Source organism: Amblyomma maculatum, chromosome 1, assembly GCF_055883805.1.
Source record: "Amblyomma maculatum isolate TAMU_Amacu chromosome 1, ASM5588380v1, whole genome shotgun sequence".
NCBI classification, from domain to species: Eukaryota; Metazoa; Arthropoda; class Arachnida; order Ixodida; family Ixodidae; genus Amblyomma; species Amblyomma maculatum.
The window spans coordinates 190,989,021-191,008,512 of NC_139344.1; the positions used below are offsets into that span (position 1 = coordinate 190,989,021).

Sequence of the window (19,492 nt, forward strand, 5' to 3'; positions counted from 1 at the left end):
CGAAAGTGCCTAAATACACTACTCGTGCTTCGTTTTTTTTTTTTTTTTTTTTTTTTTTTGCAATCAGTGCATTTTGTTGACCGCATTAATAAGCACCAACGTAACAAATCCGCTTGTAGCGTTCCTCTCTTCAGAAGCTCTACAACTTCATCGAACGTACCCACCCGTTTCGTCTAATGAACAAGGTAACTAAATGCAGTTGATGCAATGTATTTATTGTAAAAAAAAAAAAAAAAAAGAGCATCACGTCGCGCTACAAGACAATAAGAGAACCTAATTCAGTCACTCTATACGAACCGTCAAATTCTGAAAACCACGGTTGACGATGCGCAGAACAGTTTTTATTACCAGAGCTGAGACGCTTCATCCAACGTCTGGTCCTCTCGTTGGGGTCCCCGAAGACCAGTGACATAGCTGGAACGCATCTCTTTCGGGAAAAGCAGTGCGCCGGTCATCTGGGCAGCGTTTCGCTAGGATGCAGCTTACACGGGCGTTACTTTAAATGTCCACTCCACTGAGGGCGAATTAAATGTTTCCAAAGAGGAAAACAAGCTACTTTCATTGTATGCGGAGCTTTTATAAGACAGAAACAACCAATAAGTAAGCGACATGAATCGCCGCCAAGTATTTTATTTTGCGAATCTTTGAGGCTAGACGGCACCACCAGCCGCATTCAGTGCGAACGCGTCGCCAGTTTGAATCGAGTGGTAGGAAAAAATAAAAAAAAAAAAATAAAAACACCTCTGACTACAAATTTCGCGGCATTCACTACGTGGCCGGCATCGACAATGTCAACTTCGGCGTCGTCAGCTAAAAATGACAGGAGCATGGCTCTGGCAGGTGGTAGCTGGCAAGTGATACGACCGGACAGATTGGTCGGCAGGTTGTGTGACTTCAGGGGACCACGTGACATGGCCGAGGTGGCGGAAACTGCCAACTCGACTATTCCGTTCATATGGCAGGGTGAGATGGGAATCGAACACCAACACGGGTGCAAAACTGCAATCTATCGATGTTTACTGAGCTTCAAAATTTGGCAAAGTTGTGTGTTCTCTTTGTATATTTACCACCTGAACTATAGTGCAGCTTCCTGTACGCCGCTTGCGGTTTTGGAACCAAGCATACATCGTCTGATCGTCGCTTCTGATGGTCGGCAGTAGCCCCGCGACGCGCTGTCTATACGCTCAGAAAGCGCGGCATGCCTTCGTTTCCCCCGCAGTGTTTATCGGTCTCCCGGGGTTCCAAGGTCCGGAGCTCTCCGCGAGAACAAGTACGCGCGCAGCGCAGATTAGAGCGGCAAACACGGCTTTGGAGCAAAGACGAAGGTCACGCTTTTTGCAGCCCTTCAACCCACCGCTGCATCCTGCGAAGCGTTGGCGGGCCGACGGAGTAAAGTACATGGTAATGCTACTACCGAAACATACAGCTACGCGTAGATCTTGCAATATGAGTCCCCTTCGAAACATTCGCCAACGCATTATTTTTTGTATGTGTGCATTTTGAGGGCTCGCCTACATGCTTCTGACGCTGATTTCTCTCTATGCAGTCTTCGTTTCATAGCACAGGTAGCTGAACATGCGCCGCGCACTCTGCACTGCGCGCACGTGCACTGTATGCCTGTATCCAAACGCCTACATCTGAGTTCGAACCTAGTCTGCTCAATGGCGCATGACAGCCGTAGTTGCTTATGCGGCATAAAACTGCATATAGTATAACTATAGTCTGCTCAAGCCAATCGCGGGGACGACAAAAAAAATATTGAGGGGAAGTTAAGCTCTGTATTTAGGGGTATAACGCGACAGAGTTCAATGTTCCCGTCCCCCTAGTGGATCTTTGGTCGCGTACACATACATGCAATTTGTCACTCCTAATCCCTAGCCTCTATTATCTCACTCATATCAGCATACAATCACAAGCTACCACGATATTTGAAAGATCATCCGACACAGATAAAGCCCCGCTTGTCCAAGCCGTGCTAACGTGCCTGCGTGGGAGTGTGCGAATACCAGAGTCTTGAAGAGTTAGATTCCCATGTAATCTTCCCACATCAAAGGAAGAGCACTAGTTGGCAGCGCCTGCCAAATCAGCTATGTCTATGTCACGTGGTCTCGTGACGTCGCATAAACCGAAGACTGATCAGTGCCTGGCCATCTCACCTGCCAAGTATTACCTGCCTGAGGCATATTTTTCGCTGCCGACGCCGACAACGCCAACTCCGGATTTTCTGAAGAACGGGGCCTTTGTTTTTAATATTTAGAGAGAAAATTTTTTATTAATGTACGTGTGCGTATTCTGCGTGCAATACATACTTCTAAGCAGGTTGCTTGGGCATGAATTCTGGGGAGCTGAAGGCGTTTCATGTTCAAAATTGGTATGGTATGGTATGGGGGTATGGGTATGGGTATGGTATATGGTATATGGTATATGGTATGGTATGGTATGGTATGGTATGGTATGGTATGATATGGTATGGTATATGGTATGGTATTGTATGGCATGACATGGTATGATATGGTATATGGTATGGTATGGTATGGCATGACATGGTATGGTATTGTATGGCATGACATGACGTGGTATGATATGGTATATGGTATGGTATATGGTATGGTATTGTATTGCATGACATGGTATGATATGGTATGGTATATGGTATGGAATGGCATGGTATATTGTATGGTATGGTATTGTATGGCATGACATGGTATGGTATATGGTATGGTATTGTATGGCATGACATGGTATATGGTATGGTATTGCATGGCATGGTATGGTATGGTATGGTAAGCGACATCGCCTATGAGAGACGCCGCAGTGGATCAGCGCTGGAATGATTTTGACTGCCTGGAGTTCTTTAACGTGCGCTGATATCACATGCTGCACAGGCGCTTTGCGTTTCGCCTCCATCGAAAAGCTGCCGCCGAGGCAGGGATCGAACTCATGACCTCGGGCTCAGCAGTCGAGCGCTCTAGCAACTGTGTCACCGCGGCGGGGCTCGCTCTCAGTAAGACACGCGCAGGAAGGGACGAAAAGCGTGCGAAGCAGGGTCGCAGCTTCGCTGCTTGGCCGCCTGTGCGGTCCTTGCTTCAGTTTGCGGCTGTTAATAGACCATCAAACGCAAGTGATTACCCTCCACGGGCATTATTGAAATTCGTGCACTCGCCATTCCCATGTGCCTCTAACAATATGTGGTCGAGACAGTTTCACCTCGTTGAAGCGGCCCGAATGAGGGTCACAGAAATGACCGCAGATGTGTTTGCGCCTTCGCTACACGTAGGCTGTGTGAGGATGGAGCGGGAGTGACGTTATTGCAGTATTTACGCCTAAATGCCCTTCGCGAAAACGCGTAACTGACGGGCTGCCGCTCACGTGGCTTACAAACGCATTTAGAATCGATATGTAGTGCCCATTTCGCCCTCACTCATTTCTACCTTTGGCTGGCCACCCCATTAAACGCGAGATCACTATAGCTTTCAGAACCTTGACAGGCTTTCAGAAACGATGGCACCATCACGTTTTTGTCGTTTCATTTGGCGCTGGCTCTTGTGCAATATTAACCAGCGGCCGTGAAGCCTGACCTCCGAAGGACATGTGTGTATCTGCTCGTACGTTCCTCACTGTTATTTTTTTAGCGCTAATATGTTTCCATATACATCGTTACGCTGCGTGGTGCGACATTTGAAAGCGCGTGTTCATTTGATATCGACGCCTGCGCGCCTCGCGCTGCTTAGCTATGATACAGGTCTATAAAGCGTAAATAACTGCAGTGTTCCGTTATCTGGACTGGTGCAGCTCGGGAGATGACATATAGCTGCTTCCCACCGAGAGGCACAACGCGTTAGACGGCTGTGGTTTGCAGCCGGTTCTCGTCATCTGTGTTTCCTGTGCTTCGTGAGGTTATGCATCTCATCTTTGCACCGAAATTTGTTTTCATCACGGCATGCTATGTTAGCTGCCTTCTGCCCCTTGGAGCTACGCGTTTGTTTCGCTGCCCTTCTTATGGCGAAATAAGGCTTCAATTCGGTATAGCTCTTCCCTCATTTCCCCGCCGGGGTGGCGCAGTGGTTACGGCGCTCGACTACTGTTCCTAAGGACGTGGGATGGAATCCCGGCCTCGGCGGCCGCGTTTCGGTGGAGGCGAAAAGCAAGGCGCCCGTGTGCTGTACAGTCGAGCGCGATTTAAAGGTTATCACTCGAGAATCGAGCGGGAACATGAACAGCGCCATGGCCCAGAATTCTCTGCCGAGGTATAGTGCTCTAGAGCACTATAGCCGAGGCGAGGGAGGTATCAGGCCAGCTTCCCTCACTCTTTTTGCTGTTCCTTCAGCAGCCGCCATTCCCTGCTGGGACATCACTTTTTCTTTTGGTTCGGCGAACAGGCAGTGATAGTTGTGCGCACAACGTATTCTTCGGTATTATCTGAAATTGGACACTTTATCGCAACAAATGGAAAGCTTAGAATACAGAGAAAGGATGGTGAGTTTGTCGCGGGGGTGATGGCTTTTGTATGGAACAGCGAGCGAGGGAGAGAAGATTGCGAAATCATGATTTTTTCTGTTCTAAACCTGACCGCCAGGTGCCTGGAGTGCTAGGCTGGTCGAAGCTCGCGTGATAACCTTCAAATCGCGCTCGACTGTACGTTGTCAGTGCACGTTAAAGAACCCCAGGTGGTCGAAATTTCCGGAGTCCTCCACTACGGTGTCTCTCATAGCCTGAGTCGCTTGGGGACGTTAAACCCCACAAATCAACCACAAAACAACCATCTTCTCTCATTTATTGTCGTGACAGAAGGCCGCACCACCTACCTGCGACCACGCTTGCTTCGGCGTCTTAGTCGTTCCCGTGTTGCAGAGAGAACAGGGGCGAGCGTCAAGTTGCTGGTGCTGTCTTATAAAAAAAATTAGAGCGACGCTGATAGCTCCTTTGTAAATTGATTTATAAGAAGCTAAAGGTGCAGTATCCGCCACACTTCTCAGCAGTGGCATAACCAGAAACTTTGTTCGAGGGGCGCTGACGTTGCTGCGCGGCCTCCTCCGTATAGAATTTATCGAGGAATCAAATACATAAAAAATAACTGCATTGTCAATTTGCACTGTCAATAAATGTAACATATGTCTTTTTTTTTATAAAAGAATATATTCATATGTCCCACAAATTGTGGCAGAAATACCTGATGTCAGTGCTGCCATGTTCTTGCTATTTAATAAGTAAACAAAATATCACGCGAACTTTAGAAGTATATCAGTTCGAAACCAGCAAAGCAGTGAATGCTGCCTTGAAAAACATAAAGGTCATGAAATGAACATGTTTAGGACAAATAATTTGATGGATCTTTGTGATTCAGGAACGTTGTTTACATTTTTCTATGCATATGCAGCGGAAAAATCTCAGTGACGCCGTCCTTCGTTCCAATGCATTACGCGGTAGAAGCTGTTACCGATCGTGCTATGTAGTTGCACCCAATCGCCCTGAAATTAGGCCGCAACAGAGAGCACATATAAAAAGCAGGAGTTCTGCAAAATATACATAAGAAATGCGAACATACGATGGGATATTACAAATGCTGTGATACAGCTTGATAATGGGCAAAAAAAAAAAAAATGTGTAAAGTGAAGATCTGGGCCAGTTAGTAAGTCATGATTTACAGAGGGCGGAAGGGGGGGTGTTGCGAGACGGACGAGGACAAGAGAGGGACACGGGACGAGCGCTAATTTGGCCGAAAAAAAAAAAAAAAAGAACATTGTCACTGGAAACAACGTTCATTGCATGTATACGCAAAACCTAGATATTTTATAGAACATGTTGTTGGGCTAGTTGGTGCATCTGCATGAAGACGTAATTAACCAGCCAAAAAAGATGCACATGGGAAAACAGAGAGAAGCAGGAAGAATTTACCAGCCTCTTTTCCTGTCTGCTTCCCTGTTTTTCAGAGTGCGTCATTTTGGCTGGTTAGTTCTTTCTTCGTGCAAGATATTTAAATATGCGCATGTCTCCAATACATCTACGTATCTAAACAAAAATCAGTGCACATCATGCGTCACACCAGGCAATTAAGCATGCTGCGCAATCACAGATATTGTAAACTTTACGCATACAAATACAGGCGATCCAGCTGCAAGAACAAAACCATGATCGCGAAAATCGCGATATGTACTTTGGCCACGCTGCGGTCGTAACAGCATCATATGGGTAGGATAATAGAGGAAGAATAGAGAAAAAATCAATACCAAAGTATGTATTTTAACTGCCTGCACAGCGACAACAATTATTCCGCACCCAAAATTACAGAATGGTACTATTGCTTTGGCTCAAAAAAAGAAGTAAAAGCAGATAGGTAAAAGAGAAATATTTCGCATGGTAAACATATTACTGGAGCTTAGTACAAATTATACAAATATATACAGCCTATCACAACCACCGCGCCTCTAGTTGTTTTTTAGGATACTGGTTTTATTCGAACGCTAAGATACAGCATATTGTTCGGGAATCATGAGTGGCAATTCCAGTTGAAAAGCTGTCTGTAATTTTTTTGTTTTTTTTTTTTGTGACAAACAAGTAGTTAAAAAATATTTGCCTACCTTGTAAATAAATGACTTAATCCATGTCCATTGTGTGGTTTGATGCTTTGTGGGCATGTTTAGAAAAAAAAAAATCACTGTTTTGCCGGAAGGGCGAAGCAATTATTGCAATAGCAATACATTGGAAAATTATATAAACATGCATGGCGTCATGCGCATTAATGTAGACGCATCTCATTTCATTACTGCGGACGCTCGCTGTGAAACCGTCGGCGTGAGCAATAGCGGCAGTAGCAGATACCTTAGTGATACCACTCGCTTCAGCGCGAACTAAACGGAGAACAAGACGAACACCACAGGACCACTGTATCCCCATGACGTGGGGCCCGCGACCATCGTGCAGGGCCCGCGTGGCCGCCGCAGCCACGTTTTAAAGGTCGCTTTCAAGATAACCTCCGGTCACGGTGCCGTACACATACTGCTCGGTATCTACACCAGCGAGACAAAAAGAGACTTTCCGGAAAGGTTGCGATAACATGGAAGTAAAGGTGATGCCCTCAAGCGAACGCATTGAAACCAGTCGAATACCCACAGTGACGGCGGCGAGCGACCATTGTTTCTGTATCTCTCCTCTGCTATCCAGAATGCATCAAAACGCTGCTAGGGTGACTTACGCTGCCAGGCCAAATTCACTCGGCCAGAGAAAGCGAACGCGCGCGTGCTTTGTCAACTTGTCTGACTGTGTGGCTCGTTGTATGGTCCGATGCACCTTTCGCGTACTTATGAGAACTTTATACCGATAAAGTTTCGGAATTGAAATTCATTCGCTCTGCAGATTCCGCGGCCGGGTGTCGCGGCGAGCCAGATGGCCGTCGAAACGCCCTTGAAACCTTGCGCTCGGATGGGGCTCATTACAGAGATTTAGCTTGTCGGAGACGTACTGACGTAGACGAGGATCTAGTAACGTTGGACGTATACCGGTTTGCCAGACCCCTCCTGAACACGCGCATTGACAGGGGTGAGTGCTATCGCGGCCACTGTGCCTGCGTGGGAGGGGTCAGGAGCCTCCGGCGCCTAACGGCTTGCCGACCGCTCCCCTTGCTCGCTGACTTGGTCCCCTCTTTTGTGTGTGCCCGGCGGGACACCCCGCGTTGGAAGAAAGGCCATCGCCGGACCGCTGAGTTTTTTGTGTCGAAGTGTGCGACTCAGACGTGGACAAGCTAGCCGCCCTCGCGAGCCCTTCTGTTTCTGAGAATTGTGTTTTTATGGCCTTGGAAGATGCGCCGCGCGGATGGCCCAGAAATGGAGACGGGACCACGGGGACCGCTACCACCGCTACTGCTCCTCGGACCGCACGTGTGGCTCCTGCTGCGCGCTGCTTTTGTTCGTTGAGTGCTTTTTCGTGTCGGTCCGCGGGGCTGTAGCCATGCATTGATACGCTCAACGGTTTCGAAGAAACGCGTGGTGCGGGAAAATTAAAAACAACTTCATTAGTCTCGACACGCCATTGGCCCATTTACGTTTGTCTAAAATTCTTAGATTGGCCACCAGAAGGTGGACCGTGGTGGATGTGTAGGATGTGCCCCAATATCCTGGGAAACTGATTTAAGGGGACGTTTTGGCGCGAAATAGGGGGAGAGCGCGCCGGGTCTCGGCCGCCTCTGGACTGTCATCGTTAGAGCCGCCTTTTTTCATCTGCCCTCTACGTCTTTCGCCCTGTCCTCAATAAACGGCTTTATTCAACACTTCTGCTGTTCTCCAACCTGCAACTTGTCGCCGGACGAGCGGACGAAGGAGCTTGGCGCTCTTCGTTCGACGGAGGACCTATATGATCCACGCCATCAACAGCGTTTGACCAAGGCCTTTTTGAATTTAACTGGTATGGTAAAACCGGTATACCGGTATCTGCCAACGTTACTTAAACGGCTCTGCGTAGTTTTCAAGAACGTTTATTATACTATAAAAATTTAGCACCGCGCGAGCCATGAACCGCTACCGCGATCCATTTTCGTGAGTAGCATTTGCGCGTGCGCGGAACTGGACGCTATGGCAGTTGAGCTAGGGGATGGAAGGAGAACAACTTTACTGGCGGCCAGTACTAGAGCCTTCGTGGTTAAAACACCAGGAAATTCTGAACAAATTCTGGGAAACAGTTCATGGGCTTAATTATATTACATATTTCATATAATTTACATATATTACATATTATATCACGGATTCTCCCTCGGCAGGCTTGTAGTTTTTTTATACTATTTTTTTTCTTCAAAAAATGCGTCCCGTTGGTTTTCGATGGCACTCTAATTCACTTGTTGTTAGCGCTGGACAAATTTCGGAAACAAAATTTGCTGAGCATCGCACCTTACTATCAGTATTTCTATACAGCGTATCTTGCAATATTCCACACCTGCCTCGTTTTTTCTTTTTTTTTTTACGGGAACGCAGTCCATTAGTTTCTTATGGCAGTTTAGCTACTGTCCGAGCGCAGGAGAAACATTAAAAGGAAAATTTTGCCACGTATCGGGACTTTAGACCATTACCACATAAACGTATACGCATAACAAACAGTATCTTACAATATCCCGAAGTTGCCCCATAATTCAAAACGATGTTCAAAGCTGGATTTCATGAGTTCTTGCTCTGCTAGGGTCAGTTGGTGACCTACCGATCGAGCCCGTAAAGTATATGAGAAATGCGGGAAAGTAACGGCAGCATTATGGGGGCAACGTAGTGTGAATTGTACTCTACCTGTCCTGATCTCTGGACAGTTGGGACGATGACCTTATCAAGCCACCTGCAGTGCTGTAGGGAGAGTTTGTCTCCGTTTTGTGAAGCGTGTGGTCCTGTTGCACGCTGAGTGACGTAGGCGGTGAGGAAAAGTTGTGCAGTTTTCCCCCGATGTGCTTGTAGAGTTAGGATATATCTTACATATACCTGAGCTTTGAATGTATAGCCTCTTGCACTGATTTTCCCAGATATTAATTTTGCGAGACACTTGATGATGCAACTTCCTCCTAACCACGTGTCCAGCACAAGATGATTGTATATTTGTTATCGCGGTTTCGGGATGCCATTACGATGCCGCGTAGGCGTGGTTCCAGTATGCATGGTCTGCGCTGTTTAGCACCAATGATATTGATTGTGCGAGGCCTCTCGTATGACATATACCATCTCGAAGGCCTGAGGGAGCAGGGCAGGGCCAAAAAGTATACAGGGTAAAACGGAGTCCGGTAGTCCAGCGTTCTCGCGCACTTGGAGGGCCGGAGGCCACCTCCTCTTTGGAACGCGACCTACACCAGTCAAGCGATTCGCTAGAGGGCTGTCAACCATCACTCATTAAATCTGCCGCTTTGTGTCGAAAGCTTTTTTTCTCGTTTAGTTCTGCTAGCAAGAGCGAGCAAAAGTAGCTCAAATTGTTTTAATAGGGTGAGGATCACTAGCGGGGAGGAGCAGCAGTGCATGAGAGAGAGAAAAGGAGGGAGTTCAATAAAACGGAGAGTTGAGCAAGTTGAGAGAGTTGAGCGTCTCCGCGCTGTTATTCCTTAAAGGGAGGGAGGTTGATCATATTAAAGGTCTCAACCCGTAAATGAGTTCATGTTAACGCCTGCGCAGCAGATGCATGGAGTCACGGTCGTAACCCTCCTGTTCGCCGGTAGACAGGCAGGATGTGCCGCTTTGCACTCTACGCAGTTAGACCCTTTTGCAGCCAGCAATGCGATCTTAACTGAAAACCGTTGCGCTCATCTGCGCAACGGTTTTCACGTTTAGTCTTTGTCACGATGTCTTAGAGGGTAGGGCGTTCAACTACTGAGTCGGGGGAGCCTGCATCGAATGTGGCCACGACGGCACGTTTCATGAACGCGGAATGCAAGGCGTCCGTGTACTGTGTGAATGCGAGAGCACTTTAAAGACGCCCATGCAGTCGAAATTTTCAGAAGACCTCTGCTACGGAGCTCCTCATAGCTTGGCTCGCTTTGGGATGTTACGCCTTATAAACCATAAACTGAACGTTTAGTGTGGCGTATATGTAACACAGGACTTAGTTGTCGTGATGCAAGTATCTGTGCTTTTACTGTTTCACAAACACGAAACACAAAAACATGGAGTGGAGTGTTGACACAAAAACGATCTGAACAGAGAAACCGGTGCGTACGGTCGGCTCCCACGAAAAGTTCGCATCTGATAAGAGTAATCGTTGTTACCACGATAGCATTGTGTGTCACAAACGTGCGCGCGCCCTTTCTTCTCTTCTATTTTTAACTCGTTAGAGGAGGGCATGAACCCGTCTTTTCAGTCAACTAGTAACGCTCCGCTGTTCTTGACCTCGCTGCCGTGTTCCGCTTCCACGCGCACTGCTCAGGCCACGTTAGTCAACTAGAGCTATTCACCGCATTCGTGGCACATGCGAGAAAAGTTCGGCCCCGACAGGCAATATAATACGGGCGCCTGTTGTGTTCGCGGGCAAGTGTATCAGGTTCGCCCAGCACAACCTCAGCCTCTTTGCTCTGTGCGCCTTGTTTTAGCAATTCCCGGGGTGCCGCTATAACTGCTTGGAGTTGTTTCCACGCGTTAACAACCAAGCTTTCCACTGAAATGAAGCGGTGTTGCACGAGGAGATATACATTTTTTTCCCCTGTTTCACCGCGTATATGTTTACATTTGAAAAGGGAAACAAAAATGAACAAATATGTACCAACCGTAACGAGCCGCATGATAACGGCTGACACAGCAGCCTGGAATGTGCACTATTAGCCGATAAAGACACGAGTAAGAAGCGTGCGACGCTGTTGGCGTAACAAAGCGCGCGTGTTGAACGTATGCATGTATGAGTCAGGACACATAGGAGAGAGGACAGAGAGGTGCACTGCAGAGATATTTTGCGGGCTGTATCGAAAAAGTGAAACAGAGGCGTCCGATAAGGGGCGCCGAGAACGCATCCAGCGAGGAGCTCGGTCGGGAGCGGCCACCTCGCTCGGACAACGTGCACGTCGCCTCCAGCGCGGCTCACACCGGTGCCTGTCTTTTCTTCTCGCTGTTTCCAGACCGCGATGCCGGAGAAGAGCAGCTCCGGCGGCTACAAGGATAATGACCGATGGAAGGTGAGTCTCTGCCGACGTGCATGACTGACCGAGCGCACAATTGCTTTGTTCTGCGACGCTTACGTGTTCGGTGCATACACAACGAAGTTGTTCTCGAAGCAAGTCTGAGCGAGCGCCTGTTTCCTCGCGGGGCACGGTGATTTGCGCTCCCATTGTTCAAGATGGGGAATGTCCACTGTTAGATCTGGGTCATCTTCGTCTCCGTGCTGCACATGTGCGGATATCAACAACTTTACGTGCCTTGCGCTTCGTCAATCAATGAGCGACGTCCGTGGTAATGGACGCAGCTAGTCGCGAGCTGCCAGTGCCAGTACCTCCTCCCGGAAGCTTGCTCTTCCTTTGGCTAGAAACTTGTGCAGTGAAGTACCACGCATCGAACAAGCGCACATGATGCTTAGCGAAGTTGAGTGCCTCTCCGTTCCATGCGCACTGGTTGAAACTGATGGAGATATAGGTAAAGTGTAGCGGTAGCCACGTTTTCACAGTTGCACCTCCCGCTGTTTTCTTTTTTTTTTTTGCCTATATCGTTTCGTGAGTAACATAAGCAGTGCGACAAACTGTCTGCGCAACCCATGTGACTTTTCAAACCTCGTGGCCGCAGTTCAAGGACATTAGCATAGTGTACAGATTTCAGTCGGAGCATTTCCAGCGGCACCGATTAGGTCCTACGTAGATTTTCTGCGGTATGGATTCGTGCCAGTGGTCCCCGATTATTGGGTGTCCTTTAATGCACCACTGGCATTTTGCAACAGGTAAAAACTTGCCAAATGAATATCAGAATTAGGCACAGCGATGTCCGCATGCAAGCACAGAACGACGCACATTCCGGCTTATCTGGGCCCGCGCTTGTAGGGCCAGGTACAACGTTTGTACAAGGGTAGAGCCTCAGTTCGCAAAGCCAAGGCTTGCGGACTGACGCTCCTTGTCAACCCTTGTTCAGTGCTCTACTGTGTTGCCATCTTCTTTCTCTTTTTATACCCTGGATTCACGAGTAAATGTGCGAGATCCAAGCTGTCAATCACTGCGCTAGCTAAATTAATTAACAAATGAACTCCAACAATATTCATGGTTACGGGTGCATCTCTGACACAAATACACGCTTCCACTTCGGTTATTGTGGCTCAGCACATGAACCTCAGATATCGTATCGACTAGCGAAACGGCGTTGTAGCACCGGTCGGCATGTCTCTGCCCTTGGCCATTTAGCCGGGGAGGCCGCAGACCGGCGTTCACGCGCACACACGCGTAGTCTGGCGGGCGACGTCACCCAGTAATTTGGAAGAAGCCAGCCATGTTACCCCAGACCGGCGGCTGCTGCTATGCACGGCGTTTCCTGCGCGCGCCGCGTTGTTGCCAGTGCTCGGAGAAAGCCTGCTCACTGCCGGGCGCGCGTCCCCGTTCCAGGTGAAGGCGATTCCATTTCCTCCGTCGGCTGAGAGGAGAGACACGGGCAAGTACACGGCTGGCGGGTTCCCGCACCCGGGACGGCTCCTCTGGGGCCGCCGAGAGGAGCGCGCCTCGACGCGTAACTCTGTGTGCAGGCTTCCGGGAATACCACCCTGGCGTGCTGCATCCTCGCTCGGGAGGCAGCAGTCCGACCACGCCGCAGCCCAGTCAAGGCGGATGGAGTAAGTGGAGCGACGTGACGCGTGCATCTGCGGCCGGCCGGGCCATGCCTGTGCCGAACCTGAAATGAGGCCACCGCGTGGTGCCACGGACGCTGTTTGAACGAAGGAGACTTCACAAGGAGGGGAGGGCACATCCGTTACCCGCTGCCGTCAGCACCCCCCGGACGAAACGGATCGAAGAGAATGACGCGCGGCGTTAAAAGAAAGCACGTCTGCCGCCTTAGTGACCTCCGATCTGAAAGGGCCGGCTGAGAATTCGTCATTTTTTCGGGCAACGTTGATATACTGCTTCAGGTGGGGGATATCCCGTCTATGTGTCATGGTTGCGAGAAGACGCCTATGTTAGGAAAACAGGGAGCCCGGGCTTTAGGAGCTGACCGTTGTTACGTGATGGCGTCTGCTGCTTACACGACGTCGATGATTTCGTGATCGTGGCGGAATGTGATTGCAGCATTGCCTGCTCTTATACATCATCCGTTTACTTCAGTACGACATCAAAAGAGCAGCATTGCGCAAGCACTACCCATTCGCCCTGTCAGCGGTCTACGTAGCTGGTTTGCATCTAAAAAAGCCACGCGGAACTATCACCGCAAAGTCCAACTTGGCCTTTCGAGCTATGATCACATAGCCTTCACATGCAAATGGCTTGCACCGACGCGCAGTGGAGCTGTAATGCTAAAGTGCAGGCTGTAAGGCTTTTTTAATGCTCTTATCGCCACCTGTTCTCGTGTGCGCTGTGGACGCTATGCCCTTGACGTCATATGAAAGACGTGTAGTAAATTTCGCGCCGCGCATTAAATACTCGCTCTTTGAACAAGCTTCCATAGCAGTAATCTACGTTCATCTGCCTCTTGCCGTCATCTTACTGAGCATTCTCTCCCCCCTCCCCCCCACCTCATTGCCAGTATCTTAAAGCTTGAATATAACACCACCTCTTGGCGTGCCCGTACGCAAGTAGTGTGAAAATCGCAAACTTCGTTTGAAATTAATTTTTCGCAACGCTTGCTGCAAACAAGGAATAATTAAAGTCGAGGCAGTTATGAATTAATCGGATGGCATTCACCTGAACTTTTGTTGTACGTCGCCAAGAAGCTAAGTAGCGCAGTTGCATTTTTCACAAACGTATACTTCAGCTGGCACATGTGTTGAACTTGATAGTATAAGGTAATCTGCGCTGCTTATTCCAGGTTTGCACCGATATGTATACATAAACATAAGCCGATATCACGGCAGTGCTGTGTTGCACCAGTAAAAGGCTAATTTATCTCTCAACCACGTTATTTGTTTCTTCATACTAGGGGTTGCAACATTCCTCCTTAAACTGAAACAACGAACTTTAGATTAATTTGAGTCCTGGAGCTATATTGGGGGCTACAGCGGACACCAGGTAAGACGCAGCAGGCTTCAATTACTTCGCTAATAAACTAAAAACGTTACTTAGCTTCCTTGACTTTCATTTTAGAGGGTATAATGCTGCATTTCCAGAATCGAATCTCGTCTTCCAAACAGTATTGTCGCGAAAAGGTTTTCTTGCAAAAAAATAATAATTTCAGCGGGCAGGCCCACAAATGTAACTCTGATAGGCGGTTTCACCCATTCACACAGTGCCAGTCCGGCCTATACGTCGCTCGGCCAATGCGCGCTTGAGGCCGGACTGCAAGCGCAATGACCACGCGCATTGGGTGCCGACGCGGCGGCTATCAGCGAAGCCACGGTCGAAACGAAATTGGTTGGTTTGGTTTGCAGGGTTTAACGTCCCAAAGCGACTCAGGCTATGAGCGACGCCGTAGTGGAGGCCTCCGGAAATTTTGACCACCTGGGGTTCTTTAACGTGCACTGACATCGCACAGCACACGGGCGCCTTGCTTTTCGCCCCCACCGAAAAGCTGCCGCCGAGGCCGGGATTCGATCCCGCATCCTTGGTAACAGTAGTCTAGAGCCGTAACCACTGCACCACGAAATAGACAACGAACTGTCGTTCGCCCATCTGGCTCTCAGGTGATGCCAACAGAGCGACGAAATCTCTGGCCGGAGCGATCTACGTCACAGGCGTTGTGCTATAGTGTGAAACTGCCTATCAGGGTGACATTTGAGGGCTTTATAATGTGTGCTCTTTTCTAACACGGCTATACTGTTTGAAGGACGAGCTCGAATTCTGCAGATACAACCATACTCCCTAAAACTAAAAGCTGAAAAAAAAAAAAAAATGATGTATTTATTTATTTTCCTCCTACCTGGTGTCCGCCGCAGCGCCCAATATAGCCCCAGTGCTATAATAAATCTACAGCCAGTTAGGTATGTGCAAAAATTTTGGAACTTCAGGAAAAAAAAAAAAAAAAAAACGCCCAGCAATCATCGTTCTCTACACGGGAGGCGAAGATCGCAGAGCTGTGCCGCGAATGGTGACATTTTGTTTTTTCTTTTAAATCTAAAGTGTAGCTATTGCCGGCAGTATAATTACAAAGTTAGTCGCGCTATAGGAGCCAACAATAAACGCGGCCTTAACCCTGATTTCTATTGAGACATCACTGTCTACCCAAGGGAACTTTGCTTTTACTGTAGGCGAGATAGACATGGAAGGCTGGTGTCGCTATCACTTGGCCATAACACAGAGCGATAAAACCCACCCACCCAAGAGATAAGAGTCAAATGGAACGGCGCAAGGACACGATCACAGGAAAAGAAGAGGGAAGTACTTCTACAAGTGATAAGAATGTGAGATCCGTCATAACTGCGGCGAGTGTGTATTACATATATATATACAGACTCAAATATATGCTGAATTTTTTAAGTTTGTTATTTTTACATTGGTGTGGCTGCACGAAGGGATCTCTTTTGGGTTTCTGGCGTCTTTTGTCGGTGTCGTCGTCGGTGGAGTGCGTTGACCCGCGCCGTCCCTAGTATGGATACAGTGGAGCCTGGGGTTGTCCATTATCCTGGGCTAGTGGGGAAGGGGAGCTGGGACGTACAGCTGTCGCTCTTGCTGCTTCTCTCCGAGGAAGGCTACCAGCCTGGGACTCACGTTACGTGAACGAGTAATTACGCATGCACCGCTGTCGATATACCGGTGGAGGTCTGACCAAATTCACAGCGCTAGCTCGATAGACACATGAAGTTCACGTCGTCCAGACGAAAGCAGCTTCACACAAAGAATGAAGAAAGCAAAGGCCGGGAAGATAATCCCGAGTGAAAGGAGGGGTTACACCACCGAGGGAAGCGTGTCGCAGGTTATTCGAAGGAGCAGCACATGAGCGCCACTGCTCTGCAGCTTACATTCTAATCTTAAATGTTTTTCTGCCACTGAAAAGCTCACCAACGACGGATACGTTTGGTAAAAACTTACTCCCTGAGCATAAATTTGCTGACAGTTAAGACGAGTTAAAGCGAGTGCAGCCGAGTAGTCTTTTATCGCTACAATTCGAAAGGCAGAAAATGCGAGTGAATCAGCTATAACATTTCAAGATCCAGATTCCTTTTCGTGAATTGCTACCAGCATAATCGATGTTTGTCCGCGGTAAACTTCCTCCTTGCTGTGTCTTGTCTAGGATTGTGGGACAAGCTTTAATTGTGCAGCAACTGTGGGATATTGTAAGATATACCGTTATGGACACGTTGACGGGAATGGGCTGAGCTTCCGACGCATGACAAAAATTTGCTTTGAAACTTTTCCAGCGTTCGTAACGAGTAGTTAAAACTGTCGTGGAAAACCAGTAGGCTGCGTGTTTTAAATAAATTGAGAGGCAGTTGTGAGATACCTATATGAACATACTGATAGAAAGAGCTTAGGTTCCGACGTGAAAATTTTGCGTCTGAAATTTGTTCTGCGCTTACAACGAATAATTAATACTGCCATAGAAAACCCATAAGGCGCGTTTTTGAAAATAAATCGAAAAAAAAAAGAAGAAAAAAAAAACTACAATCCTGCGATCTGCATTGATTGTCATCGTGCAGTTATAAAATACAAGAAACAATTACATTAAAAAACTAGCCTCTTCTGAGAATTTGTCCAAAATGTCTGGGTATACCGCTGAAAAACATGACTGCACTGAGTACGCGCATCGTTAAGTCCACCACAGGTCAGTGCTGTGTATTTGAGGCGTACTTTTCCATGTTCGTCCTACAGGTGGCCAATTTTAAGGTTCATGAGACATCTTAAGGCAGTATTGCACGTGAAACATTCTGGTACCGTTACGTACATCGCACTATGAAGTATCATGAATGTTTGCTGTTGATTCGGTCTGGAGGTCGTGTTCAGCATAACCATGCGTGGAGAACCCAATAAACGGCTGCTACGGTTTGGGCGATTGGACAAACAAAAGGGTCAGGCTGAGTTCTAGTTCCCGGCGAAGACAGAATCGCGATTTAAACGCTTATTATCTAACATAAAGCTTACAGTTTTGTACACTTTCGTAAAAGAGCAGACATCGAAATTCTGGGAATACTTTTACACTTGAAACGTTAGCACTGGGTTCAGATTCAATTTTCGAAATCCAGTTGCTACCGAATAAGATTAGTATTCTTTAACACGCCGCAATTGTCTTGCTTTGTTAGGTGCTATACGCTCGGACAAAAGAGAAAACAGATTGCGGAAGGCTAGGACATGGTGCAGTTGTGCACTGTGAGGTATCACTCCGCTACTTTACACGCCTCTGTAGGCTCCAGGAGCGAGGCTGGTGCGCCGTTGTGCGCAAGTTCGTTAAGAAGAGTTGTGTTCGGAGAGGGGAGTGAAATGTACTCGTCACCCGGGACCCGGGTGTCCCAGAGATGAGCAGCAATGGAGGGAGCGCCAAGAGTTGTGCGCGCAGTCACGTCTGCATGTTAGCTCCTGTTCGGTTGCCGTTGCCCTTTTATGTGCGTGAACTGGGGCACGTTAATAAATTTGGGGAGCGGATGCGGTGCTCGCGAGTGAACAAATCTCATTATTAAAATTGGTTTTTCTTTCTTGGCCTCAAAAAGAGGGGACATGACGCAACTGAGGTAGAACAGGGCCAAACAGTTGGCGCCGGTCCGAAGAAAGAGGAACCGCCACGCTTTGCACAAAAAGAGTCGGTCAGGCTGACAGGGCTTTGTGAGGAGCCAGAGCGTGTCTTGGATCATTTGTAAATAAGTTGTAAATGAAATGGGCTGTATGTACACTGTCTGAAGTAGTAGTCCGTTTCAGCTGCTACAATGCCGGATCACCAAAGGAACTTCATCGGAACGTCGAGGTTAACGCCATCAGTCAAAATGCAACGACCTACTCGTCAACGCCGCCTGCTATAGCGAAACTCTGTTAACTGCGATTACCTCCCCCATAACATTTGCTGATGCGACACCATGCACAAATGCCACGACATGTTACGTCTGCCTGACGGTTAAACGGAAATTCTGTCGCTGTCGACAACACGCAGACCACGCGAGTCATGGCCTGTTATTCGTCACAGAAACCCAACATTAACATAAAAATCTAGCCTTCAGAACTCCACTTGCGTTTTTATGCTACGGCTTCGTCACGTAACTTCAGGCTTTTTTTTTTTTTCCAATGGATGGCATATTTTTTCTACAAGCACAGCTCGAAGCTCTAAAATAGAGTGTTATTTACCGGTAAACCAAATGATCGAGCTGACAAAAGGTAAATGTGACTTTTGACTGCGAAGGAGTACTACATCGCATCGTAAAAAAAAAAAATAAATAATAATAATAAAATAAAAAAAAAGTTTATTTTGAAACAAACGCTGAAAAGAAGTGCCGAATTTTCGAACAATAAAAACTGAAAAGCCACATTGGAGGCTGGGCTGTACTCGTATCACAAACAAGAGCTGAGGGTTATCTTCCAAAAACCCGCCCCACAGCAATGTTGAAACGGTTTCTCCGAGGGTCGTGAAAAGGCCTTACACGCCGTTTATGCAGCTTACGCTATAGTTGTGCGAAAGTTTCACATATTAAAAAAAAGAAATGCTTTCGACACAAGACGAGGTATTAGACGTTCTGAGAAGACCAGTTTCAACTTCTGCTACGGAGCTGCAGGCTGGTAAAATATGTCAGTTTCCCAATTCCGCATACTTCAGCCATTTTTAGAAACAGAAACAAGAATGTTAACTCTTAAATAAAAACGTACGGTTCGGCCAATCGCAACGGTTTGTAAGCTATTTACATTTCCTCCCATTTAACTCCACGGCAGTTGAAATTGGGGGTTTTCCTAGGAATTGAAATTAGGAGGTGTCTATAAATTTACGGAGGGCGGGGGGAGGGGTGTGTAGCGTACGTTTGG

The 19,492-nt window shown here is 47.8% G+C and overlaps 1 pseudogene across 1 annotated transcript in view; it reads left to right on the forward strand.

Annotated features, from left to right (window-relative positions):
- The window catches only part of LOC146205225 (uncharacterized), a 47,202-nt pseudogene that overhangs the window by 15,531 nt on the left and 12,179 nt on the right, over nt 1-19,492 (forward strand). The window contains exons 2-5 of the transcript XR_014701551.1: nt 7,162-7,174; nt 11,558-11,614; nt 13,019-13,064; nt 13,156-13,242. The product of XR_014701551.1 is annotated as an uncharacterized LOC146205225 (transcript). The remainder of the gene's footprint in view (nt 1-7,161; nt 7,175-11,557; nt 11,615-13,018; nt 13,065-13,155; nt 13,243-19,492) is intronic.